Genomic DNA, 27,500 nt, shown 5'->3' with positions numbered 1-27,500 from the left:
TTATTAAATTTGATGCAAGCTGGTGATAGAAAACATACACATAAGAGTAAATGAAGATCAACTTGCATTGCCTCATGGTTAGTTCAGCAGAGAAACCTTTGTGCTTTGCTGCACAAAGCGATTCCGACCAAGATGCTGACAACTGCAGAAATCAGAGAAAAAGTGAGGGCTCATTACAGCAAAGCTCAAACCTTGTTTGAGATAGTGAGAGAAAAAAGGCAGCAAGAGTAAACAAAAGCAAAACCAAGGCTATGGCTGATTAAAATGTCTTAATTTAATTGAGTTTCCGTTTTTAGACAGCATGCAAATATACATATTGACACAAACGTGTGCACTTGCAAAGTGCATATACATTTAACATCATATAAGCTGCAATGTTGACCTACTTTTGATGTATTAACATGCTTAACATGCTTTTCAACTTTGGGCAGTTCCAACATTGAATAATACAGTCACTGATAATAAGGTTTACTTATTTTCATGTATTATGAGGTGATTGCATGACAATGAACAATGATTAAAAAAAAAAATATATATATATATATATATATATATATATATATATATATATATATATATATATATATATATATATATATATATATATATATGTATGTATATGTATGCCACTGCCCCCCCTCCCCCCGACACACACACATACACACACACACACACACGCACAGAGTATAAAGTGCTGCAAAATGTGCGCCAGTAAGATTTCCTTTCCGTGCAGGGCATTCACGCATCAAGCACAAACCAAGCTTTAGGCTCTTATCTTGAAATTGTCCATCGCAGCACATGTGTCGCTGTAATTGTTGTGGATGACAAGACTCTAACACTGACTGTAAGCGACTGTGATACCAGCTTGTTAATTCGCAATCAGTGTCAGCAGACTTTTTCAGAGGCCGAACCTCCACACTTATAGTTATGCTGAAAAGCTAGCACAAGTGAAGCTCCTACAGATCTGTTGTCAACAAGCTTGTCTGAATCAGTTTTGCTAATTTAGCTGGCAAAAGAGTTTCTGTTATTCTGATCACTGTCCCATCTTATCTCTTAAATGTATTCCATCCATCCATTTTCTAGAGCCGCTTTAGACAACAAAATACAGTTAATCATTGATAACATTCTTCTTTTGCTGGCTCTCAACGGAGGTGGATGCTTTTGCGATGCACAACTCCCTACCATACCCCTTGCTTTTGCTGTCTTTGTTCTGTGTTGTCTTCTTTGTAAACTAGCATTGTAGTCTCCTGCAATATTCTATTCCAAAACTATAATCATGGAAATGGCCAGCTGAGCTCTTGACTCTATTGACGAAAGGCTGTGGGGAGTCTTCCTGATCTGCCAGTGGATACACCACCGAAGTGAGGGCCGTGTGTCTTTGGATCTTGTCCGAAGAGGAAAAAAAATGAAGAACATTCACTTGATTGTAATTTCATTAACAGAGATCTTCCATATTGGAGTTGGCGGATATCTGATTCATCTCAAAGTTTTCCAGACGGACAAGTTGCCGGTCTTATTTGCAGGGGTTAACTCACTCAGAGTCTTGTGGCAAGTGGATCCGACCGTAGCTTGAAGCTCCATTCAGAGCCTCATGCAATGGACTCAAGGCCGACCACAATGTTTTTCAGCCTGCTCCCAAAACAAGTGTTATCTGGACTCTTTTTTTGTTTGTTTGTTTGTTTCGTTTTTTTGTGTGTTTATTATGGACGCCTGTCATGTCCCAGCTCACTTGTCTGTGTTTTATTTTAGGCAGAGCTCTCCTGCCACGAGGGGGCGGGGCTGACGGCCACGCACCTGTGGCTCATTCCCCCATCAAGGGCATTTTAAGGCCAGCAACCACAGGAGAGCACTGCCGGGTTATAACTTCGCCAAGCTCATCAGCAGCCTCGTGAAGTCCCAGCATTCCCGTTTCGTGTTTTCCAGCCTCGTGCATATTTTTGGTTTGGTTTGTTCCCCTGGATGTTTTTCGCTCACGTGTTTTTTGTTGTTGTTGTTGTTGTTGTACTTTGTTGCAGTTGCTCTCCTGTGGTCCTGCTTCCTCGATTGCCTCGTGCTCCCGTTTTGGACTTGATTCAGACACGTTTTGTCTCGCTTTGTTTGGTACTTTGTAATTTAGGTTGTACTTTGTCGTTTGGCTTTTTCCCTTTTTGTTCCCCTCACGACGTGCGCCTTTTGTTAAATAAACTGACTTAAGGCTAAACACCTGTGTGTTTGGTTGGGGTCCTCGCCTGTACGCGGTTATTCGTGACAACGACATGATCTACAGGACAAAAATGAATAGCATAAAAATCTTTCGTAATTCCAGCCAAACTCATAACATCAAAGAATCACTCACGTCGCCGTTTTGCATCTGATGATAGGAGATTGAAAAATTACGATTGGACACATTTAGTCCGTAATGCACAAGGTGGGCACTTCGTCAGCATTGACGGACGCCCATTTTGACAATGGGCTGATGGGAATGGCCAAAATAAATGGAGAATTTAAAATGTCGGAATCGCAATTTTCATCCGTCGTTATAATTGTCAGGACGGTCATGACGTCAGATGTCCTTAAGACCTCCGTCAGCCTGTCACTTTTGCCTACTCAATCTTATTTCAACTGAGTTGTTAGATTGCAAGCTATATTGTTGCATTTCTATATTGCTACTGTAATTACTCTAATGCCAATCCAATAATGGTCAGTTAACAGCACTACCAAGTGGTGGAGAACCATACTCAGCTGAGTGATGTAATGTAGTATAAGACAAAAAGTGGGAAGGCTTTTCAGTTGCTTACAAATGTTCACTCTCACTTCTAAATTGTTTAAATTCCAGTTGTGCACGCTGATTCCATGCATTCGATTAGACTATATAATTAGGTAGATGCTGCAGTTTTTTTAAACTATTCTATAACATTACCGATTTTAGAGCACTCAAGTGTTTTTGTAGATGTCTTTGCACCATAAAACAAGCAATTGATATTGTTTTCTTTTGCAAAGTTTAAATTGGACAGCAAAACATAATACAATGCTGTCGAAGTACCAAAGCCAAAACCATTCTGTGGTTCTGGTCAAATTCCAATTTGCTCTACGAGTGTCCCATTGGGATCAATTATAATTCATTGAATCTGTTCCACAATGTAACTGTAGCCCTTATTGACTGTATAAATGAACAATCTTGTGTCTTTGAAGACACAACAAATGTATTAAAGTTTAATAATCCCCATAGTTGACTGAATGACATAATAACTGTTCCCATACTTTTCTGTTAGGCTCCAGGACCTCGTCACCCTGAACAGAATAAGTGGTTTGGAGAATGTACAGATATGTCCCATGTATAATGCTGCAAATTTTTGGGCATAATCTAACTGTTGAGACGTGCGTTGTGGTTGACCATGATCAGGCTATGTTAAAAAAAAAGAAAAATAACCTTACCTGGTTGCTGTCTCCAGATTTATTACGTTTTTCTAGGATTTTGACTTGACTCGTGTCCTGTAGGGTCATGCTAGTATGGAGCAACTGTTAAGTTGCCTTAGAAATACTGTATATTACTTTAATAGAAATATTTTGTGGAAACGAATACATCTTTTTTTATTCACATTTGGTAAAATGTATCTCGAAAACAAACGAATGGTATATTGATTTGTTTTCAAACACAAATGATAATAATACACTGTTGCGTAAACGTTAACACCCACCCAATCAGTCATGATCACTACCATCTTCAATACTTTAATCAAACCCCTCTGATGAACTCAGGAACTTTGTGGAGTAACTGGAATTCAAGAAGACCAAGACAGTTTATGATTAAACTGATTAAACTTTGTTGTCCAGTTTTCACTCGGATGTCAAGTGTGTTTGGATTGTTTTATGCTTGCCCTTTAAAAATTCTGTATCTCTCCTGTCCTGTTAAAAGTATGCACTGTAATCAAATCAATGCATTTTTAATAACACTGCTGTAATAACAAAGTGTTAATTACTTTGTCCTTAAAAAAAAAAAAAACACTTTGTCTTTGTAATACACATCACCTATACACATTGTAGACACAATGGAGAAAAGCCTATCCACATATTTAAGATTTCCATTGAAGCAGAACTCTGATACATCAGTTGCCGAAAGTGGTTAGCTAAATTAGCCATTAGGGATTCTAATGTAAATACCTGTATTGCAGTAAATGCACAAGATGGCTTTATTAAAAAAATGTTGCTTTGTAAATGCATGTTATTGGATTTAATCTTTCATTAACTCATTTGTTTATCATCATCAGATGTATTTAGGAATATATCCTTGCAGCTTACATAGGCTATGATAACAAAAAAAAATCAGTCTAAATCTATCAAATAATAGATAATCATTTGCATGCAAACCACTCAATCATTCTTCTGTTGAAGAATTAGGAACGACAAATAGTCAGGATCAGTGAATGAAACCCTCATTTTCCCTTTTCTCATCCTTGAATCCAACAAGTCATGCCACGTTCACTTCCTTCCAAGCCCATCATGTTAATTGTGTTACTGCAACTCTGAGTAGGTCTGTCCATATTTGTGGTTATCTTATGGTCTCCAGGGTGGAGGGAGAGGAGTGAAAAGTGGAAGACTTGTGGCAGTACTTCCCTTGCCTACTAGCCAATTAAAACCCACCACATCCAGTCCAGTGACTCCCTTGACTCCCTTGATTTAGGCTCATTAATTAATAAGACTACTTGTGTATTGGGCAAGAGGCAAAAATAATCTTTGAATAATTATGAGGTAATTGTGGAAATTATATAATTAGTTCCGATAAAAAGTACACATAGGTGGGTACTTTGTCAGCACTGACGGATTGTTTATCAGTCAGATGCTGACGGGCGCCCGTTTTGCTGATGGAATGACGAATGACGGGAACATAAAAAAAAAAAGGCGAATTAAAAATGTCAGAACTGCAATTCTCATCTGTCGTTGTAATCATCAGGAGAGACATTATGTCAGATGTCATTCAGCCCGCCTTGCCCTTTTTTGCTTACTGAAATATGACACCACTGACTATGATGTTTATTAGTTAAATTGCATCTTTACAACACAAACTGCAATCAGTCTACAGTCAATGTGACAATAGCCTCTTTAAAGCGCTACCAACCAGTGGAGACATATGTTCACCAGAGTGAATACATTTCATTCACTACTTGTCATTTGCAGCTATAACACAGCTGATTTCATCAGAGATTTATTTGTAGTAGTCTTAGTCCGGGTTTCAGTTTTTTATTTCTTTTTTATTTTTTATAAAAGCATTCTGGGATGTGTTTCAAGTAACCAATAAAAGCAACTAAAGCAACTTGCATTCTTGGCCAGGAAATGCAAGCCATACATTTTAATTAAAGATGTGTTTTAGTAAATTCAATCACGGCAACACTTTGTTTCACATGTAGTATGCGTAACAGATTAAATTTAGAGAAATTTACACAAATGTTAAGGAAACGTCTTCTAGTTGTAGGGCAGCCAGTTATAAATAAGAACCGACATCCACCATTTGAGCATCATGTAAAGCATGATAGTGACATCCAGTGGACAAGATTGCTCATTGCAGTCTCTTCTTCTGTACTAAATGTGATGGTGTAATATAACCTAGGGTTAACCCCCTTAGGTGGCTTTCTTTTCGTATTACACTTATATCACTGTGTTGTGTTTCAATTGCAGGGTAACTTTAGAATCACAGACACGGTGTTAAGTGTAAGTACTAAAACAGAAAGACATTACTAATATGAGTACAGATAGAAGTAGACCAACACCTGATTAACAATGGACCACGAGGAAAAAAAAGTCAAATGTCGCCCTCCAATGGTGGCTGCAGGTTGGACAAAAATACCCGACAGACCAACGATGACGGAAAGTGGGCGGGGATCTGACGAATGTCAGACCAGCAAAAAAATGTAAGTTGCCCCCATCTCTGTGCTAATGTATATGCGTACGTAAATACACTGATATTATATATATTAAATTATACTGTTTTTTGCATATGTGGATAGGTGAAATTCCTCAGGATGAAGAGAAACCAGAGACAAGCAGGCTACTCTGGCTGTTGTTTCATTAACTTCCAGTCGACAGCACATACATCAAGTTCGCACAACTTGGCTTAGGGAGTGCTACCATAACCTGTACTGATCCACCCGCAAGGAGCATTTCCTGTGATGGATAGTGTGACATGGGGAAAGCACACTTTCTTCTAGAGTCACACTAAACATTTCTCGCCACAGAATCCCATTGGATCTGTTGAAATCTGAAAATCTAAAATCAAAACAGTGGCACTCAAAAAAAGCAAATCAATCAAACAAAAAACAGTTAATTTCATTTTCTGATCCTTCTTTCTTCAATAAATAATTTCATATGTTCATTTAAAAGAAGTATCCCTCATGCCAGAAGTTTGGTTGTTTATTTATAAAACAGACAATAGATATGTGAATTTACCATAGAGAACACAGTCAAGAATTGTCCTTGAGTATTTTGTAAACTACTGCAGATCAACACAGAACAATCTTTCAAAACATACATTTTTGGGCAGCACAGTAATGTGGTTAGCTATTGAAGAGGGAATTTGGCGTTTGTTTTTTTTTTGTCAAAATCAAAATTCAGTGCATTATTCACAATGTAAAATTAGATTTAACACCTCAAAACATCAAAAGTTATTACTCTAACAAAGCAAAAACACTAAAAAACGTTTTCTCAAAACCATTACACAGCATTGCCTGTATTTACTGTTTCTTATTTTTTTCATTCGACACCATTCGAGAAAGATTGCGATCTGTCAGCCACATAAGCCGAGTTTTGCCACGCAGATGTGCATTTTTATACTGGCCATAATATTCTGATCTAATTACCATAATGGGATGAGCTAGAGGAGGGGGACGTCAGTTGACCATTCACATCAAGTGACTGTTGTAGCTAACAGAAGCTTGTTTTAGCTGGGAGGTTGTTACGGCATCATATTCAATAAAAGTAGCGGACAAACTGAACCACTGGCCGAATATATATATATATATATATATATATATATATATATATATATATATATATATATATATATATATATATATATATATATATATATACTGTATATACTGTATATATAAATTTCTTTATTATGGCAGGGAATTAATATTTGAACATTTTGAGTGAAAACCTGAATATATTGATTGAAGCTTGAATATATTGATTGATGCTTGAATATATTGATTGAAGCTTGAATATATTGAATGAATCCCCAAATATATTTATTGAAGCTTGAATTTATTGACTGAAACCCCGAATATATTGATTAATTCTTGAATATATTAAATGAAACCCAAATATATTGATTGAAGCTTGAATATATTGATTGATGCTTGAATATATTGAATGAAACCCCGAATATATTGATTGATGCTTGAATATATTGAATGAAACCCAGAATATATTGATTGAAGCTTGAATATATTGAATCAAACGTGATATTTTATGATGAAAGTTGCAGCTATGCTGTCTTTCTAAACTTGATTTTCAGGTTGCTTCGGAGCAACTCTGATCTCCGAATCACGTGAGTTATATTGAAACATTTAATGTAATAATCCACATAATAAAATTATACAAAGTATATTTTTATAAGTAATATTTAAATTGCAGTTATGTGTGGTAGTGAGCGTCAATGGTTGTTCATTGTGGTGTGATGGGAATCAGTTCAGGCTGTTGGCCACCTACTGCTCGTTGGCTGTTGGGATGGGCACCAGCAAGCTTGTGGCCCTAGTACGGATAAGCAGCTATAGAAAAGGTATTGTTGGATGATTGGATATTATTATAATTGTTAGAATTATAAAAAGCAATAAAACAATTAAAAAAAACCATCAAGTTCACTTTACCAGCTATGGTTACAAATGTTTCAATTTTGTTTTAAAATGTCAAATATCAGTCAATCAATTCAATCAATCAATTCTATCAATTAATCAATCAATCAATCAATCAATCCCAGATTTTTAAAAAGGAAAACAAAATTAAAAATAATAAAGTAACAACCTTATTCTACATACTGCCGATGGCAATATTGTAAATACATTTAGAATAGAATAGAATATAGTTTTTCACTGTTCTGTACCGCTTGCCCAAAGGCAGCAGTTCGAAGTGGAAGTGGTATACGACAACATTGGAAGAGATGCATACCAAATTAATATGAACAAGAAATACTGTAGAATAAATATTATAGAATAAGCAGCAGTTTCACCGCATTTATTCATGTCACTGTGTAAGTGTGTAAGTGAACAGTAATATAAAATAGATTACTTTTTTAAATTAAATGATGCAAGCTTATTCATGACCCCATCATGCCATAATGCAACATTTGAATGCATAGTTATTTTATCTGTGGGAGAGCACCGGAAATTTTTGTTTAACATTCTCACCCAAGAAAAGTCTTTCATCGATGCTTTGTGTGATATGTTGCAGAGTCTATATTTCATGCATATGATCCAGCCACATTCTGCCTACAAGGTAGGGTGTGAGAAGCTGTGTCTGCATAGTAATTGGTTGGGTAGGCTTCCATAATGTTTTAATGCATAAATATATCAAGCTCTGAAATTACAATTTAATGGTCTGTGGAATTAGAAAAGGAAGCTCTTATTCTCTGCAACCAACCCCCACCCTGCTATGCTCACTGCCTTTTTACAGCCTGCCTTAATTTACTCATGGTTCTCTGTGCCTCCTGTAATACAAAGCTTTCAGTGTTTTTAATTTCTTTTGGTACATTCGGTACATTTTGCCAGTGGACAGTTTTACACACTGTGGACGATGTGAAAAAAAGACAAATACGCAAGTCTTTCAGGCACTTAACTATAGTCTAATATTAAAGATTAAGGTAGCTTGTCACTAACCTAGCTATAATATATATATATATATATATATATATATATATATATATATATATATATATATATATATATATATATATATATATATATATATATATACATACACAGTGGGCCCACGTGTTACGAACTTAATCCGTTCAGCGGCTACGCTCGTAACTTGAACTGCTCGTATGACGGGCAATCCAAACCTATGTTAATTAGTGAATGCGTGCAACGCCTGCAAAAACCTTAGGTAAAAACATCACGACTTTATACACATATTAAAAATGAGTATCATAATCTACTGTACAGTTAAATTAAATAACATATACAAAGGAAAAATGACATTTACCTTTGGGGCGACGTGACTTGAGCTGGGTGGAGGCGGAGGGGAGCAGAGACCAACCCGCAGAATGTATTTATTTATTTTCTTAAACGGGAACTTTTCTCAAACTAGAACATATCACCGGCGATTTCCTTCTCTTTAATCCATAATAGAAGAAGCCTCTCCATTTTGTTGTCGATCGAGGTCCGTCCCCCGGCAAGGAAAGTCTTGCCCTTAGAAGATTGCCGAGTGGTTACGGCCATACTCACGAGCAAGGTTAATCATGCGTGCGCCTCCTTCGTATTTTTTTTTTTTTATTATCTCCTGCTTCGTTTCTATTGTCATCATCCTGTTACCTCTTCCTTTACCGCCACTAGCACTTTTAGAAGCCATGTCTAACAGATAAAGTTTGCAAAGTCTTAACAACATTCCTTCCTTCCGTTTTTGACTGATTTTCTCTCCTTCCTTCCGTCCCGACCAGCTGTGCCATCAAGCTAGATGAAGGCGTTCGACCAATAGCATATCAGCATCTCCTGACTGACACCGTGACTGAAACAGTGACTGTGACATTGTAAGAGCAATAGCATATCAGCGTTTCCTTGTCATGCGTGAGCAGATGTTTTCGTTGAAGTAGTAAAACAATATCAATTGTACCTACACATTGACTGGCAACACGTGGTTAAATCAGAGATAAAACCATCACGTATTTACGCACACATTTAGCATTACTACCATAACCTATTGTGTAGTCAATTTAATTAACATGGATACACAAAGGATAAATGACATTTTCCTCTGAGGTGACGTGATTTGAGCTGAGTGGAGACGGAGGTGAGCAGAGACCCACCAGCAGAATGTATTTATTATTTTCTTAAACAAGAACTTTTCTCAAACTAAAACATATCACCGGCGATTTCCTTCTCTTTAATCCATAATAGAAGAAGCCTCTCCATTTTGTTGTCGAGCGAGGTCCGTCCCCCGGCAAGGAAAGTCTTGCCCTTAGAAGATTGCCGAGTGGTTCTGTCCATACTCACGAGCAAGGTTAACTATGCGTGCGCCTCCTTCGTATTTTTTTTTTTATCTCCTGCTTCGTTTCTATTGTCATCATCCTCTTACTTCTTCCTTTACCGCCACTTGCAATTTTAGAAGCCCTGTCTAACAGATAAAGTTTGCAAAGTCTTCACAACATTCCTTCCTTCCGTTTTTCACTCATTTTCTCTCCTTCCTCCCATCCCGACCAGCTGTGCCATCAAGCTAGATAAAGGCGTTCGGCCAATAGCATATCGGCATTTCTGTGATTGACATGACGCCGGCCAATAGCATCTCAGTGAGTGAGACCGACCTTGACCTTAATCGACCAAAAGCATATCGGCATCTTTGTGACTGACTCCGTGACTGACACCGTGACTGAGACAGTGACTGTGACATTGTAAGAGCAATAGCGTTCAACGTTGCCGTGACCAGCGTCGTCTATTGATATTGTTGACGCAGCAAAGCGAAAATATCTGAATACAATGGCCAGCATGTCAGATTGTTCTTAAGACGAAAGGTTTGCACGTAAGTGGGGGACAAAAAACTCCTTGGTCCACGCTCGTATGTCGAAATGTTCATAAAAGAGGGTGTTCGTAAACCGGGGGCCGACTGTGTGTGTGTATATATATATATATATATATATATATATATATATATATATATATATATATATATATACACACACACACACACACAGACACACATATCAGTGGTGCAGCGTTAGGGCCAGCAAGGCCTTCTCTGCTGGCCCAACATAACCTGATACCATTATCATAATTATAATAAACTATACTAATTACAATAACTATAATTAAAAATTCATTTTTATTATATGCTCCTGGAGGCAGTAGGGTATTTGCTTCAACAGTTGTGGGCTTCTGCGCAAGAGCATATGGCTCTGTGAGCGGCCTGTATAACTTAATAGACAGCTGTAAAAGAAACATACACATTAAACATCCTAAAAAGGTGTCTCTCTCTCTGCACTTATCACCAGCTCACAAGCAACTTCTCAAGGCAAATAAGTGAACTGCATTCATATTGTCAACTGCTACCATTAATATGATTCATTTAGGAGCCTTCTTTTTTTTTTTATTATTATTGTTGACATGATATATTTAGATTATTATGCAGTAATGTAATTCAAAGTAGTATTTGTTACTGTTTTGTTGCATTTTTATATTTTAATATTTAAATGGTTTAGGAGCATTTTTGGTGGCTTGGAACAGATCAGGTTATTTACTTGTAAAAAGCGGCTGTACTTTATGTTGCGTGTTGGGCTAACTAACGCTGATTGGTTGGTTGTAGTTGGGGGTGTGTTATTTTCGGTACCTGAGCTTGGTCACTAGTACATATCCCACTTGCGAGACAAAAGAGGTAGTGCAGTCCCCTCCTCCCATGCTTAATGTCAAAAGACCGACTCGAATAAGGAACCCTGTCCGAACTTCGGAACTCAAGAGTTCCTGGACTGTTTGGTGCCCCAACATTTTAGGGATGTTACAGATAACACATTTTAAAAAATTGAATCATCAGTCGCAACATTCAATATCCCATACCTATCTGGCAAGCAAAGATTTTAATCACATTCAATGTATTAATATAGCAGTGAGCTAACACCTAAGTTAAATGCCTTCACTCAAATTCATATTTTACAGGTACAAGCCAATAGAAAAACTCATCCACTTTTGAGGTTTCTATAATTAATTCTGCCATTCTACCTGTCATGTTTTAGCAAGTTTTCTTTTCTCAACATATTAATTTCTTTCCTACTCATGCACAACTAATTGCTTGTTGGAAAATGTCACTCACAATGATGAAAAATTGAGTTGATGCGCTTCTAAGTCCTGTATGTGTGCAAGGAAATGGCTGGCCAAAAAAAAATAAAAAACAAACAAAACAACATTTTATTTAACCATGAGTCTATGGCGTTATATTGGCGTTATAAGTCCTGTATGTGTGCAAGGAAATGGCTGGCCAAAAAAAAATAAAAAACAAACAAAACAACATTTTATTTAACCATGAGTCTATGGCGTTATATTTGTGCCACAATTACGAACGTGCAAAAAAAAAAATTAAGCGGAAAAAATCAAACTGAGCGAGCAAAAAAAAGATTTTGAGCGCAAGAAAAAAACTATTGAGCACGTAATTATAAGAGTTTGAGCGCGCACCGATGGAGTTTGAACACAGAAAAAGAAATTGCTCGCTCAAAGTTCCTTTTTGCTCACTCGGGATAGCCCTCTCTCGCTCAACATCTTGCTCTCGCTCGCAATACTCCTCCCCCCGCTCGCTCAACATCGCGTTTGCTCAACATCGAGCTCTCGCTCACTCGAGTCGTCCTCTGCGCTCGCTCACTTCTGCTCACAAGTTACGTTTGTGCCACAAAACCATCCGATCAGAGCTTGTAAAAGCACTTTGATTGACAGCCTTAAAGTCACACACCCTGTTGACACAGATGCGAATGGAGCTGCGAATGGATGTGCAACTGTAGGGGTTTGTAAATCTCTTACCGCGAGCATGTTTGGTCAGCTTACAATTAGACTTCCGAGCTCCACTAATATAACCGCGGCTCTCCGTGAAACTTCAAAGGATGGAAAGGGGGTAATAGTACAGTTACTGCATAAGGTTTAATCATTTAAGGATAAAGTAAATATGTGTACTGCAGTAATATTTGTCTTAAATACGTAAATTCTAAATGCGTTTGACATTTTAAAAATATTCAAGTATCCACATACACATGCATGAAATTTCCGTGGGGCAGGGTGATGCTTCGTTGCGGTTTTTAGATGGATAGATATATCTATCTATCCATCCATCCATCCATATATATATATATATATATATATATATATATATATATATATATATATATATATATATATATATATATATAGTGGGCCCCCATGTTACGAGATTAATCCGTTCCATGGTTGGGCTCGTACGGCGATATTAAATAGCTAATGTGTTTAGAACCCCAGGTAAAAACATCAAAATTGTACATTCATATTAAAAATTGGTACCAAAATAGTATAGTATAGTCAGTGTTGCGTGGCGCTTGATAAACCCATATTCCCTAGTAAGGATAGCTTAGGCTAAGCTAGCTTCATATTTCTTGATTATCTCCAGTATCGTTTCCATATAAATCCTCTTCTCACATCTCTCTTTAACATCATTAGCAACCTTGGGACTCATGGCTAACCCATTCAAGTTTGAATTAAGCAGTAAAGCACTATAAATACAGTTTTGTAACCACTCGTGTCAGGGCTACTGGAAGGAGTACCCGAGAGCACACACAGGTAGGTGGCTTTAGCAACTGAGCGTTTATTTATCGTGAGATACTTGCTGAGATGGAGGCTGACGAGAGTGGCTGGCTGTGGGGGGGTTGTCGGGGAAGCGGGACTGTGGCGGGCCATTGGTATGTTATTAAAATGCTGAAATTACTCTACTTTCAGAGGCATTTCTACGTCATATATCGCGCGCGTGGATTCAAATGCTGAAAACGATGTTTCAATGCTTTAGTTTTTGATAAAGCTGAATATTAATTTTTCTAAAAGTCATCACTACTATCTGACATGCCAACTAGGACGTGCTCTTCTTCCTCATCATAATTTTTTAAAGAAGCTTATTACTCTTCTACGGGTAGTCAAATTATTTTATGATCATCTTAGGATATTCTCCCAATTGTTCTTTACTCAAGTGACGACTGCGTGCCACTACTCTCGCATTTTTGTCTTGAATGTCCTATTCATGTACATTTCCCAAGTCCAAGGAATAAAGGAGACAAGTCAAGCCGTCTTTTATTTTTCATAATGTGTCAAAGTCCGCTGGAAAAATTATCCACACAGCCTCGCTACTGATAACAAAGAGGCAATGCGGCGGTGCTTGACGAAAGCGCAGTTTTGCGATGTTCTGTGCAACCTCTCTAAAACATATGCATACTATATCGAATTACAGGTATATATAATAATTTTAAGTTGAGTACACAGTATGATATTCATGTGTGTAGTATGATATCTGGCTGATGTTACAGAAGCATGAGGGCCAGGAGCGCCAGGCTGGCAAACAGCTACTACCCACAGGCCATCAAGATTCTGAAAAAATTCCTCACGCCCCAATCGGCCTCATCATCAGTCACTTTACCGCACGCATACACATGCACCTAACAAACCTTGCACGGTGCAGGAAAGCTGCTAAACATATATGTTTTGCACTACATTATATTTTTCTCTATTTTCCTCATATGTATACATATTTTCCCCATATGTATACATATGTATACATGTGATTCTTCCACTCAATCTACTCCATAAAATGCTCAGAATGTAAGGCTATTCCTTTATTGGTGGTTCATTATTACTGCCCTTATAGCTCAGTTTCAGTTTTTTTTTCGTTTGTTTTTGTTTTATTGCCTACTTTATTACTTGCTCGATTATGGAATGTAGTCTGCTCGGGAAAGTGAATAGAATAAGAATTTCATTGTGTGATATTACTATGCATATGACAATAAAACTCTTGAATCTTGAATTATATATTCCACATTCAAATTAATGTTATTCAAACTGATACAGTATGTGGACAAAATTGGCCTGGTTTTGAGTTATTAAGTCGCCCCCACGAATATGGGGGTTGATAGTGAGGGAAAAAAATCTCAACGTGTACTCAGAAAACTATCGTAAATAAAACCACAAATGGAACGGACCAAGCAGAGGAGGGTCATTTACGTGTGTCCATTTCAATGAATTGGACGTGAAAAATGATGTTGGAGTTTTGAAGGATATGGCTCATTTGAACAATTAATCCATGGCCATATTGCTTTGGACCCAGAATTGTGGTGCTGCCACACACCCAGATAGCTCGTTGGGCCCAGCTATCATTGGAAACCTTCTCACATGAACATCATGTGATCTAATTGCCGTCACACTCAGTGGTAGCCTGGTGGCAGTGAGATTCTGGCCGCTAATTCAGAGAAAGCTAGCGTGACGAATACTTTCTTCATTCTGGCTAAGGCTTCGTCTTGCTGAACACAGTGAGCTTCTCGCAGCTAACGCAGTCACAAGTAATGGCACAAACAAAGTGCTGGTAGTGTACCTGCTGGATGTGCCCTGTAAACTGATCCTCACTTACAAGTGCAATTTGATGATGGATTGCCGATGTCAAATGTTTGTAAGGTGGTTTGCATGTGCATAGCAGATTCTATCTACTGGTAAGTTTTTTAGACTGTGGTCCTGGCTAAGACCATAGTCATGAAAAATAAGTTGTATGGGGCATTGGCGTGGCAATTAATTGGGATAGGGTGAGCTGTGGTTTATTTGCATTAGACAGATCTGCCCACTAAAAAAAAAAAAAAATGCAGAATGCAATTCGAACACTTTTGGAATTCAAGTTTTCCGGGGCAAATTGCAAATCTACATTTAGAACTTACTGATACAGTGCATTTTTTTAAATGTAAATTTTGTGTAAATATTTTTGTGACCAAGTGAATTAAATTGCTTATATTGTTTGAATGATCTAAGAAAATCTTTCTTATTCTGTGTTCAATTGCAAAAACGTCCGTTTGTAATGGAGCTGGTTGCCTATTCAAATATACAGTGCCATCACGTTATCATTACTTTATGACAGTACAGGTATGTTTAGTGCCCCTCTTTATCTTGAAATGTTTTAAATCATGGGTATACCAGTTAAATCTTAACACATTGACTTTAAGGGTTATTACATTTACATGGTTATAGACAAATTCATGTGTAGTCAAAGTGCTCATTTGATAAATATTTATTAAAACTTAGTTTTTATAATATATTTAATGGTGTGTGTTTTCTTATTTTTTCTTCGTTCCCATTACCTATTCTCATTTGATAAATTATAGACATGCACGATAATAAACTGTACTTTAGAATACTTCAGCAGATCCGGTCTTTTATTTATTTTGGAGTTATTTGTCCTGGTTGTAGCTACTGCAAGTAAATTTGCTTTGAGGTTGATAAGAAAAAATGTTCTAGCTATATTTTTATTCTGTATTTAACTTCTAACCAGTCCAGGATCAACCAAGTGTTTTGCCCATTGAGTTATAAATGAGAAAAATGATGGATGGATGTTATCTATATTTTCAGAATAATTTGCAGGTTAAATAAACTTTATCCTGCATAGCCACATAACAAAAAGTAAAATATTTAACAGGTCCTATATAATACTATAATAAGCCCATGCAGATATTAAATTACGTGTTCAAAATTGTATGCAAACCATTCAATAGTTCATTTTTGAGTTGTTCGCCCCATTCTCTCTGTCTCTTCTACTTCTATCTTTCAATTCTTCATTATTTTGTAGCCATCACCCATTCTCTCATTCTGCTTACATGGGATTGGACAATCAATAAAGGATTGTGCTGGAAGGCAGAACGCCTCACATCCCCATTTAGAAGAACAGTTGCGTTAGAAGATGGCAGCCACTGCACAATAGTGTATTGATGTTTTAAAGAAAAGAATTGGCTCGCAAACAAGAGAGTAAAAGAAGAAGGGGACAAAGAGTGGAGTAAAGTGTTAAAGAGAGAATGACAGAAAAATTAACTCAAGAAAACAGAAGGTTTAACTGGTCACTTTCTTGTGCTTAGCTATTGAGTTCACATTTGAAACGGGAGCAAGCAGCAGAAAAACAATACATAGCTCAAATATATTTGTCAGCTTTACTGTACGACAACACCCCCTTATTAACTGACGTTTTTCAATTCCAATAGACTTTGCATTGATGTTGTGTATTTGGGTACGTGTTGTAATTTTGGCTGTTTTCAAAGTGCTTTCAGATGCAAGTAAAACATCATTTTGTGTGTTGGAAATTAAGGGAATCACAAAACACATCATGTAAATATGCTGACCTGCGGTCCAAAAACTGATGTATTAAACTCGATACTTTTGTGTTTGTCACAATGGCAGAGTGATCTTGTAAGTAGAGGCATAACGGTGAAGTTGGACCCAAACACAGGTTTTCTGAACATGATAAGGTCTTTAATTGTAAAACAGCAAAAAACAAAACGGCCACATTGTCTGGGAAAAAGTTCACTCGAGCTGAAATTCGTATAGCTAAAACCTTTCTCGACGGGAAATGGCATTCAGACGTAAGAACAGCGTGCCTATAATTAAGGTCCAGAAAAAAGCTAGTTTGCTTTCATCCATGAGATTAAAGAACAATGACCCGGATACTGTGGCACAAAAACACGTAACAAAATAATCTTCCGCTAATTGCGGAAAAATATAACAACAAATAGCCTAAAACTGAATATTCCAATACTAACCCACAAACCCATATACCCACAGAACAGTGTTAGAGAGAAGCCTGGGAGAATTCACACATGCTCGGGGAGAATATACAAGTTGCAAGTGTCCTTTATTATCAGAATATTTTTATGTCCATCCATCCGTCCGTCCATCCATCCATCCATCCATCCATCCATCCATCCATCCATCCATCCATCCATCCATCCATCCATCCATCCATCCATCCATCCATCCATCCATCCATCCATCCATCCATCCATCCATCCATCCATCCATCCATCCATCCATTTTCTTAACTGCTTATACTCACAAGGGTCGCGGGGTTGCTGATGCCTATTCCAGCTGTCTTCAGGCAGAAGGCAGGGTACACCCTGAACTGGTTGCCAGCCAGTCGCAGGGCACACAGAGGCGAACAACCATTCACACTCATAAACACACATAAGGGCCATTTGCAGCATCCAATATACCAACCATGCATGTTTTTTGGGATTTTGGGAGGAAGCCGGAGTACCTGGAGAGAACCCACACAAGACACGGGGAAAACATATTGAACGCCATTTAGGAGTGCCGGAGCCGGACAACAAAACTGAGATGGATGTGGTCACCATTATCACATCATGCAGCCAATGTTTTTACTTGTTACTATTTATTCATTATTAATGAATATTAATAATACTTCACTCGCACTGTAGTAGTTTTAGTAAGCTTTTTATTTTTGCACTTTTAAACAATCAACTCCATTCATAAATGCATTTCAATGATGTACTTTTAATGACATACGCATCATACTGAATTGTGTATTAAATTAGCTATAAATCAGCAATTCTAAATTTTCAGCAACCTGAATAAGCCTAAATTGAATAATAAGAAGTAAAAAACAAACTAGGAAATATTATAAGGAAAACTAAGAAAGACTATTACCATTCATTATTAGAACAGAGCAGGAATAATACGCAGGCGACATGGAGAATATTAAATTATATAATCAATAATGGCAACAAAATAACTAACTATCCCAAATATTTCATAAATGAAAATAATATAACGATTGACAAAATAACAGATACAACAAATTAATTTAACAAATAATTCATTGACATAGGTAGTAAACTAGCCAATGAAATTTGTGAGCCAATAAAAAAGATTGAAATAAATAAATGTGTGAAAAATAATCCCTCTACTATGTTCCTCATTTCTGTAAAAGACACAGAAATCTTAAACATTATCAAAACATTAAAAAATAAAAAAAATCCACAGATTGTTTTAATATTGATATGACATTAATAAAAGATATAATAGAGCATGTAGTACAACCATTTACATATATCTGTAACTTGTCTTTTAAAATAAAGTAATTCCTATCCAATCCACAAACACTTATTTTCAAACTACCGGCCAATATCATAGCTTCTACAGTTCTCCAAAATTCTAGAAAAATTATTTTCACACAGACTTGATAATTTCATAGAGAAACATAGTCTGTTAAGTGACTACCAATACGGCTTCGGAGAAAAAAGATCGACCACCCTGGCTGTATTGGAATTAGTAGAAGAGATTGCTACAGGTATTGATAAAAATGAATTAATGATAGGGATTTTTATTGACTTAAAAAAAGCATTTGACAATATTGATCATAAGATATTAATGGACAAATTAGCAAGGTATGGTATACGAGGTGTGGCGTACAATTAGATAAAGAGTTACCGACATGATAGGAATCAGTATGTACAGTTTCATAATGGAAAATCAGATCTGCTGAAAACAACTCATGGAGTCCCTCAAGGGTCCATACTTGGTCCCAAATTATTTATATTGTATATCGATGACATCTGCTGTGCTTGTAAAATATTTAAAAAAGTACTCTATGTAGATGACACTACTTTATATTGCTTGGGAAAAAATTTCGAATACCTCCTCTATACTGTGGAAAACCAATTAAATACATTAAAGAACTGGTTTGATGCAAGCAAATTATCTTTGAATTTAACTAAAACAAAATTTATTATTTTTGGTACCAGACAATGCAGAATTCCAGTCCAAATTATGATACAATCAACGGAAATGGAAAGAGTAAATGAGACCAAATTTCTTGGTGTCACACTTGATTCAACTTGCACCTTGCTGGAAGGTGCATATAGAGAATGTTAAAAGAAAGATTTCTAAAACTCTAGGCATCCTCTTTGAAACCTAAGAACTCTCAAACCAAAAGTCATTGTATACGTTATATTGCTCACTGATATTACCCTATGTGACTTATTGCATGGAAATATGGGGAAATACATATAAAACAAACACTCTGTCTATAAGCTCCAGAAAAAAGCAATATGAATCATCAACCGGTCAAAATACACATAACCTACCAATAAATTGTTTATCAAACTAAATATTTTCAAATTTTATGATATAGTTGAAGCTAAAACAGCTCAATTAATGTATAAAGCATTCAATAACCAACTTTGCAACAATATTCAGAAGCTGTTCAAAATTAGGAAAGGGTGTGCTTATGATTTAGGGGCTAAGGGTGGTTTAAAAAATGAAAATAAGAACAAATACAGTATAAAGCAAATGTTAAGGGTGTGAATATGTGGAATGACTATCAAACAGTGAAAACACACACATCTGTGGCTGTGTTCAAAAAGATCTTTAAAAATATTGTGTGTGTGTGTTGTGTTTGCAATCTTCCTTCACTCCCCCTATACTCGAATACAGTACTTAAAAACAACTAAAAACAGTATTACAGTATTTTACTATGCAGTGTGAATTAATATTGGTGAAACCAACCCATGTTCTGAATGGAGAAGAAAATTCTTTTTGCGTGTGATTTCTTTATTGTCACGCAAAACAATATCATACAAGTCTTGAAATAATCATATTATATATTTAGTTTCTTTATATAGTGTGGCTATATGGTTTAGAAAATCCTGCCATTTATCGATCAAAACACTGAAATGGTTGGAAGTGGTTGGGGGAGAATACAGTGGTTGAGCGATTGGCTCCATTAGTCTTCTGACCTCATGACAATTACTGGATGTACTGTTCAATGTGGGTGCTCACATGCTAGTTATTTGATTCACTGAACTAATTTAACAATTCATACAGTCATTTACCACCTCACTACTTTTGTTGGCCTTCTATTGAATCACTTGCAGTATTGAAACTAGACTAGACTAAATGAAACTAAACTAGATCTATCTATCTATCTATCTATCTATCTATCTATCTATCCATCCATCCATCCATCCATCCATCCATCCATCCATCCATCCATCCATCCATCCATCCATCCATCCATCCATCCATCCATCTATCCTTGGTCAATTTGCAAAATGAACTGCCTTGCTACAGGTCTTTTACTGGTAATATCATTGGTTATGCTGCGAGTCATGGTTATGGACCTGAGGTAAAAAGTATTGTTTAAAATGAAGTAAAAAAGTTTTTTTGTGTTGTTTTGACTTTTACATCTAATTTACATAAAGAAATTGCTTACAGATAGTTGAGGAAAGCAAGCATTCTCAGATGACTGTCCACAGCCAAGGGGGTGATATGTTCAAATAACCAATAGATAGATAGCGACAAGTTAGAGTGACAAGTTCACTCTAATTGACTCATAGCCAGGAAATGCAAGATAGACATTTTAAAATTCCCCAATAAAAGGCCTTATTTCAAAAATTCAAGCTGAGAAAAACTTACTTGTAGTGTATGTGACAAGTCAAATGTGATGTAATTCTCATCGAAAATGGTTGTTCAAGCCATTAAAGTGAATGGCTGGATGAATGAACCTGCACAGATTGAAAATAATATAAATCATAAAGTTTCCCCCATTACGTAAAGTCAAGCTTGGACTGCTCAACGCACAAAAACAAACAATGGAGGAAATTCAACAGCCTTGTCCTCATTGAAAGTAGACTTGTCACATTTTGCGACAAGTTGTACGGCACAGGAAAATCACACATTGGCAAATTCAAATGAAAAGTTGCACTCTACTGCTAACGGAGTTTGACCATCATGGATCAGCTGATTGTGTGTGGCTTTTCTCTATCGAGGTTCCTAATCACATTGAAGCCTTACGATCCCTGCTCTCATTAGTCCACGGTCACGCTGGGAGCCAATCACGTGTCTTGTAAGAGCGCCCATGAGCAGATTGACAGATTGGCTGTGTCTCCTCATCAAACTCACTAACCAATTAAGATGGCCAGGAAAGGGAGCATTGTCAATCTCTTACCTACATTTTTTTTTGTAATAAATTGGAATTTCAAGTGTTTAACTCCCTCCTCCCCCAACTATAACCAAAGCCAGGGACAGGAGAAGGGATAAGAGTACAGTTATTGTAGGGTTGAACAATTCAAGACTTAGGTAAATGTGGTGTACTGTGAAGGAATCTAGAAAAAGCTTCTTGCATTAAACTAGTTCCTAGCGTGTTCGTTTTTGTTGAAAGATCGCCCATACCACAACTTTGTAAAACAATTGATTTAATCCAGACAGCGTGGGAAAGTACACGAGGCCTCGGGCCAGTCCTGCCACAGGTCGGAGCAGAAAATGGCAATGTTTCACCGTCAACATTCAGTTCTTATACCCTTTTGGGGCATGTAGTCCCACTGTGGAATGCAGGTGTGTGTGTGTGTGTGTGTGTGCGTGTGTATGTGCGTGTGTGCGTGCGTGGGGGTCTGTTTGCATGGGGAAGGTGTCTTCAAAAGCGTTTGTTCTGCCGGCCATTCTTTGAAGCGGAGGAAGTCTGAGCACCATAAACCCTGACTGATATCTTCTCGTGAAGGCCACACCTAGTTTTGGTGGAATGTTGTGTCGGGGGATGCCATCTGTTCCTTCTGGAGGTGCCGACTTGTCTTTATTTCTCCTGGGCCAAGACTACATCTGCTTTATACTCTCAATCTTTATTAGAATAACACAGTTCCATGTACACACTATTTTATTGATATATTGAATTTGTAAAATATGTATTTCCTTCAACTGCGGTCATCTTTTTCTTAAAAATATAAAGTATAAATACTTCTTACATTTAAAAAATTCTGGTAGCCACATACACATGTATGAAAATTCCCGTCTTTGCGGATTTCACTTTTTGACGGGGTTTTTCGGTCCCCATTAACCACGAAAAATGAAGGAACACTGTATATGGATGTGACAACATTCATATATTTATTTGTGGTGGGCACCATGAAAAAGGACGATGCAATAAAATCTTATCACAGGCCAACAAAGACTTGACTTCAAAATAAACACACCAAATCTTTTCTGAATGACAATGCGGTTGCCGTAGTATGCTTTGTATTTTGAACTTTAATATATTACTGACATACAATGCCTGGACCATCTACTCACTTAAATTTACATTGCCTAATCAAAGGACTATTCTTCCATATTCAATTTTAGTGGTTGGTATGTTGATGTATCAGAATAAAGAATAAAACTGCCTTTGTCATATGTGTTCTTGTTTTATATCATTATTAAAACAATAACCACAAAAATATTCTGGGGATTTTTGAAGGTGTTAAAACACTGAATAATAACCAGAAGCATAATTTGCTCTTTTAATGAATTTGTATCAGTCCTCTGAACTGCAATGTGCTCACATATCTCTGGTTGCAAAGTACTGCATTGGAGTACCTCATTTTTTGAACAAAATGATGTTCACATCTTAAGTCACATTCAATCGCTATGTCACATGTAATTATGGAATGCAAACTTTAATGACTATTCATCAGCAAATACGGTCATGCTGTTGCTCCGCCAAAATGTGTGGGACCAAATCTTGTGTGGTGCGAAGAATTGAGAAAGTTGGTGGTTTCATCGCGATCAGTACAAAAGTTAGTGCGATGTTCTCATAAAAAATAATCTGATTCTTTAAAACGGATGGTTTCACTATGGTGGTTCTGCTGTGTAGAAATAATACCTTTAAAAATTAAAATCATTAAAACAAGAAATTCATAGAAAATAAACATTTCACATTGAACAAATTTATTTAAGAATATATATTTGTATTCAACTTACAACATACTCTGTAATTAATAAAAAATCTCCTTACAATTGCTCAAAATAAACGTACCTTTCATGGGTAAAAAGGATGCAAAATACCTTGAAAGAAGCTTAGTTTCTTAATACTTAATACATTCTTATTGTCATGTACTTTATTTTTCGGTGGCCCGAAAACTATTGACAAAGCCATGTACTCTTTGGAAGATTGTTCAGTCAGGCCACTTACATTAATGGTGAAGTAAATTGAAAAATGCAATCAATGATCAGAGTGAATCGTGGGCAGTAATGACATCAGTGTGAGATAATCCAATTATTGCTACACAGAGATTCGTTCTCTATTGGTATTTGGGTGCTTTGACTGTCACAGTAAAGTATGCACCACTTTCTTGCCTGATCAAAGATTTCAGACACTGCATTTGGAGAAAATGAGTATACATTAGCTCTTTGAGTCACACTAATTAGGGAAAAAACTCCAAGAATTGCACACAAATCTCTCTTTCAGATGGAAATTTACTGTAGCTATTCAAATACATATTAAAAGTGACCTGTTCCATTAATGAGTTTAGGGTTGACACACATGAGCCCTGACGCGAGGTTTTGCATATGACATTAACTATTTAATTCACAAATGGTCAAGAGTCAGGGGCAAGACTGTATGCTAAACTGTAGTTTACTTCAGAATTTTTTGCTCAACAGACCGTATTAGTGGGGGTCATTGATGCACTTTCTATTGCTGCATGGCATGGGTCTGATTGAGTACTGTATGTCATTTCAGAAGAGTCTTCCAGTGGTCATGCTTATCTGTTTTTCCACCAGGTTTAGTGGCATATATAGCAAACCAAAACAGCAAAGTTTACTCAGATAGTGCTGAACAGTTAATCAATCATTTTCTGATCAAAATAACAATTTCAGGCAATACCTCTGCTAGCCGAACCTTTGCATTTCTGACAGACCCATGATCTATTGTATCAATTATTTTATGAATCCTCTACATGGATACTCAATGCTCAATGACCAGTTGATAGCAAAGGTAGCTCGCATGACAATGCTGCTGGAAAAGTAAATCTTGTGGCCAAAGTGTTTAACTTACCATTATGCCAAGCTCCAATCAGGAGTTGCATACTGTTTGTGAATAGGTCACACTAACCAACAAGTGATCACAATCTTGCACATTGTCCCTTTAAAGTTTCAGATCATCAACCAAATGTGAATATCAGACAAAGATACCCCAAGATGTAGACTGCTTTTAGTGGTAGAGACAACTACTTAGAGTTATAATCCACTCCTGCCCTCATTGGACAATGTTGCGCCGGGAGCCAATTACGTCTCTTGGAGGAGTGCCCATGCACTAAGAGTGCAAAAGATGAAGCACAAAATAGCAAAGGGACACTGTACACACGCTATATCCATTGGTAGGCATTTATTTGCTGGTGTGGTCCAGATTCATACTGGTGTGTTAATCCATCTATTATTGGAGAACATTCTTGCTCAGGATTTTCTGGTAAAGACATTAATCTATAGCTCTATCACTCACAGTAAGTTGCCCATTTCCCGGAGTGACAAAGCAGCCAAGAACCATCACCTTACCATCACCGTAATTGAATGATTGTATGATGTTCTTTCTCTGGAATGTGGTGCTACATTTATACATATGTAACAAGATACACACCTTCTTAAACGTTCAACTTGGCAGACTTTGTGACATATTTGTTTTTATAGTAAGCCTTTATGTTAGGTCGTTAGTCGTTAGTCATTTTGGGCCTTGGAACTCTGCCATGGATGCCCAGTCCCTTCCGCATATTGAGTTTAAAAGAATGACTAGAGAGATATGCAGTTTTTCGGGATGTTTTATTTGTGACGTCCTGGATGTGTCACAGCTGTGCATTTTGGGTAATTCCTGTGGCCCATGTTTTTTCTATTTATGGAAAAGGCTCTCACCATGGTTTGCTGGAGTCCTAGAGCTGTAGGAATGATATTGTACCCCTTTGCACACTGAGAGGTGTCAGTTATTTTATTTCTCATCTGTTCTTGAATTTGTTTGCAAGTGTCGTATTTTGTGTAATCTTTTGACATACATTGGGCAACTTAAATTTGTCTGAAATGTTCTACAATATTTAAGTGCTTTCTTGACTGAAGACATCCGGAGATATCAGGTTTGGGTGTGGTCAGTGAAAACGAACTCAACTTTCCTTCTTACAATTAGTTACCCTATTTTTTTTCTGTTACTGATAAACTGAAAAGGTCAGACAGGAAATGTTGTGCGTTATGTTAGCTTGGTCAGTGCAACACCTGCGTAAGATTCATAACATAACTCGACCTACAATTCTTATGTTTATTGATTTGAATATGTGTGATTTTGTTTTTGTCCAGTTGCTACACTTTGAGCCTTAGCCTCCAGACCGAACCAATCAACCAAGCCATGATCCAACTGTTACTTTTGTACGATAATTGGATTTAGAGTAACACAATTACCCGTGGATTCAACATACTGTATTGCTTCTACACTCCACTGCATTCCGTCTCCGCTGCGTCAAGACACAGCCATGCTAATATACTGTATGCGAGTGGTTACACATAAAGTGTATTCGCTGCGCTGCGTCACTGCTACGTCGTTGCGCCGTGGCCCACCAACCTAACGCAGGACTTGAAAAATCTGGTCTGCTGCCGTTCACCCTGACCAATTCAACATTTTAGAAAACACCAAACAGGAAAAAGAATGTGGTCTACAACTAAAGAAAAAGCACTCCATGCCAACAAGGTTGTCTTCTCCTTTGCTGATTGATTGGATGAAGCCAAAAGCGAAAATATTCTCTTTCTCTGTGCTATTGTCATCATTTCAAATAGAGCAAATGCTTCCCTCCTGGCATTGTTGGGAGTAATGTATAATAAAAGTAATGTAATTACTGTAATGCATTACTTTTTGCTGTAGGTGTACTTGAACCATTTCTATAGATAATAATCTTATTTCTGGCTAGCGTGGCAAGTGAGGGTAGGCATCAAAATGCTTTCTCTTTCCAAGAGGAAGTTTTGAAAAATATCATTGAGAAGCACTGCCTTAAATAGATGTCTGGTAACGACTGGCCCCTGAGTAACTAAGAAAAAAAAAAAATGGTTTGTTTTTGAAGAAATATTGTAGTTGCCCTATATCCATATTACTCTGAAAAGGGACATCAGACAGCTGCAGCAGACCCCAGTGTGCATCACAAAAATGTTAATGTCGCTTGCCACCTGCAGCTGCATTAGCAATGTCAGCAGCCATGTTGTGAGGTCCCTGCGTTAACCAACAGATAGAAAATGGTTGGATAGATGAATATTCACTGCCCCTTGATTTCCTGTAGTCACTTTAACTTTCTAGGAAATTCTGTTATTTCTGCCAAGGTGTTTTAATGAACACAAATATTTACCTATTACCAGACTAGGAACGAGAACAATGTGTTTCCATATCCCATTACAAATTATAAAATAAAGTCCCCAGGAACCATTACCATGGCTTTATCATTATTTGAATTTCCCTTTCTCTCACCACAATACTGCTCCTCTCAAAACCCATTATGAGCTGAGTAGTGGTTGAGATCCAGTTTCCCTTTTCTAGGTGCAGCTAGCATTCCTGCTCATTCAGCATCTAATCACTCATTCTAAGTTCCCCTCCCATTTACCATCATTGCTTCTCTTCTTTCATCCTCGAGAGGGTCTTGTAGTGTGCACAACACCATGTCATCAATAAAAATCACTGTAAACAATATTTCATGAAAAACAGCAGAAACTAATCAGATTTTTTCCATAGTCCATAGTAAAATAATACTATTTTGAATAAATCTAACAAATAAAATGCATTACATGCAATAAAAGTGATTCACAGTCAGTATGATAAATTGCAATGGGTCTTATTTTCTCTTCACCATTTCCACTTTTAAACCTGTTGCAGCTAACCACATACATTCTATTACCAGAAATACTCTTTTTCACAAGGTTTATTCACTCCTAAATGAGTGCTGATGGGAAACAAATAGTTGTAGCGATAAGATTTGAAACCAAGCAGCATGAGAGAAAGAAACAGCTACTGTC

General features: G+C 37.1%; 1 protein-coding gene across 2 annotated transcripts in view; it reads left to right on the top strand.

Annotated features, from left to right (window-relative positions):
- Positions 1 to 27,500, top strand: part of rbfox1 (RNA binding fox-1 homolog 1) — a 275,153-nt gene that overhangs the window by 82,222 nt on the left and 165,431 nt on the right. The window lies entirely within an intron of this gene.

Source organism: Hippichthys cyanospilos, chromosome 16 (assembly GCF_059441005.1).
Source record: "Hippichthys cyanospilos isolate Australia breed blue-spotted pipefish chromosome 16, RoL_Hcya_1.0, whole genome shotgun sequence".
Taxonomy (NCBI): Eukaryota; Metazoa; Chordata; class Actinopteri; order Syngnathiformes; family Syngnathidae; genus Hippichthys; species Hippichthys cyanospilos.
Note: the sequence above shows the minus strand (reverse complement) of the source record. Positions and strands in the feature narration are given on the sequence as shown.